This window comes from Cornus florida, unplaced genomic scaffold (assembly GCF_030987335.1).
Source record: "Cornus florida cultivar Cherokee Brave unplaced genomic scaffold, ASM3098733v1 CherokeeBrave_3.0.0_Hap2_Chr10, whole genome shotgun sequence".
NCBI classification, from domain to species: domain Eukaryota; kingdom Viridiplantae; phylum Streptophyta; class Magnoliopsida; order Cornales; family Cornaceae; genus Cornus; species Cornus florida.
Window position 1 is genome coordinate 7,304,901 of NW_026775580.1, and position 2,716 is coordinate 7,307,616.

Below are 2,716 nucleotides of genomic sequence, written 5' to 3' on the forward strand. Positions count from 1 at the left end.
CTTTACTCATTAGAACACTCATCGTGATGTCTAAGGGAACTCGAATAAGTTTAGCTCAAAACACTAATTTTATTTCAAAGATTTTATCTTTATACATTAAAATGGTCTAGTGACATAATAGGTACCTTTATTAAGTTAATTTCATTCAAACATTCAATCTTACTCATTAACATACTCTTCGGGACGTCAAAGGGAACTCGAATAAGTTTAACTCAAAACTCTCATTTTCTTTTAAAGATTCAATCTTTATACATTAAAAAGGCCTAGTGACACAATCGGTACCTTTATTGAGGAGATTTCACTCAAAGATTGTATCTTTACTCCTTAAAACACTCTTCGTGATGTCAAAGATAACTCGAATTAGTTTAACTTAAAACCTTATTTTATTTGAAAGATTTAATCTTTATACATTAAAAGGTCTAGTGAAATAATACATACCATGATTGAGGTATTTTTATTCAAAGATTCAACCTTTATCCATTAAAACACGCTACGCGACTTCGTTGGGAACTCGAATAAGTTAAACTCAAAACTCTCATTTTCTTTAAAAGACTCAATCTTTATACATTAAAAAGGTCAAGTGACTTAATAGGTACCTGGATTGAGGTAATTTCATTCCAAAATTCAATTTTTACATATTAAAACACTCTTCGTGACGTCAAAGGGAACTCGAATAAGTTTAACTCAAAACTCTCATTTTCTTTCAGAGATTTAATCTTTATACATTAAAATGGTCTTGTAACATAATCGGTACGTTGATTGAGGTATTTTCGTTCAAAGATTCAATCTTTAGTTATTAAAACACTCTTCGGGCCTTCATAGGGAACTCGAATAAGTTAAACTCAATACCATCATTTTCTTTTGTAGGTTACATCTTTATACATTTAAAAGTTCAAGGGAGATAATAGGTACCGTGAATGAGGTAATCTCTTTTAAAGATTCATCTTTACTCTTTAAAACACAGTTCGTGATGTCAAAGGAAACTCGAATAATTTGAATACAAAACACTTATGTTCTTCCAAAGATTAAATCTTTATAACTTAAAAAAGGTCTAGTGACATAATGGGTACCTTGATTGAGGTATTTTCGTTCAAATATGCAATATTTTACTCATTAAAACATTCATCGTGACGTCAAAGGGAACTTGAATAGGTTTAACTCAGAACTCGTATTTTCTTTCAAAGATTTAATCTTTATACATGAAAATGGTCTAGTGACATAATAGGTACCTTGATTGATGTATTTTCATTCAAAGATTCAATATTTTACTCATTAAAACACTCATCGTGACGTCAAAGGGAACACGAATTGGTTTAACTCAAAACTCTCATTTTCTTTCAAAGATTTAATCTTTATGCGTTAAAATGGTCTAGTGACATAGTAGGCACCTTTATTGAGGTATTTTTATTCTAATTTTCAATCGTTACTCATTAAAACACTCTTCGTAACGTCAAAGGGAACTCGAATAAGTTTAACTAAAAATTCTTAAGAAGATCTAGTGACATAATATGTACCTTTATTGTTCTAATTTCATTCAAAGATTCAATCTTTACTCCTTAGAACACTCTTTGTGACTTTAAAGTGAATTCGAATAAGTTTAACTCGAGACTCCCATTATCTTTCAAAGATTTAATCTTTATACATTACCTTGATTGAGGTATTTTCATTCAAAGATTCAATCTTTAGTCATTAAAACAGTCTACGCGACTTCATAGGGAACTCGAATAGGTTAAACTCAAAACTATCATTTTCTTTCAAAGATATAATCTTTATATATTAAAACGGTCTAGTGACATAGTAGGTACCTTTATTGAGATAATTTCATTCAAAGATTCAATTTTACTTGTTGAAACACTCCCCGCGACGTCAGGGCGAACTCGAATAAGTTTAACTGAAAACTCTCATTTTCTATCACAGATTTAATCTTCATACATTAAAATGCTCTAGTGATAAAATAGGTACCTTAATTGAGGCATTTTCATTCAAGGATTCAATCTTTACTCATCAAAACACCCTTCGGGACGTCAAAGGGAACTTGAATAAGTATAAGTCGAAACTCTCATTTTATTTCAAAGATTCAATCTTTATACATTAAAAACGTCTAGTGACATAATGGGTACCTTGATTGAAGTATTTTCGTTCAAAGATTCAATCTTTAGTTGTTAAAATACTCTTCGGCACTTCATTGGGAACTCGAATAAGTTAAACTCAAAAACTCTCATTTTCTTTCAAAGATTCAATCTTTATAGATTAAAAAGGTCTATTAATATAATATGTACATTGATTGAGATAATTTCATTCAAAGATTCAATCTTTACTCATTAAAACACTCATCGTGATGTCCAAAGGAACTCGAATAAGTTTAACTCAAAACACTCATTTTCTTTCAAAGATTTAATCTTTATACATTAAAATGGTCTAGTGACATAATAGGTACCCTTATTAAGTTAATTTCATTCAAAGATTCAATCTTACTCATTAACATACTCTTCGGGACGTCAAAGGGAACCCTAATAAGTTTACCTAAAAACTCTCATTTTCTTTCTAAGATTCAATGCTTAGTCATTAAAACACTCTTCGACACTTCATTGGGAAGTCGGATAAGTTAAACTCAAAACTCACATTTTCTTTCAAAGATTCAATCTTTAAACTTTAAAAAGGTCTATTGACATATAATAGGTACCTTGATTGAGGTAATTTCATTCAAAGATTCAAT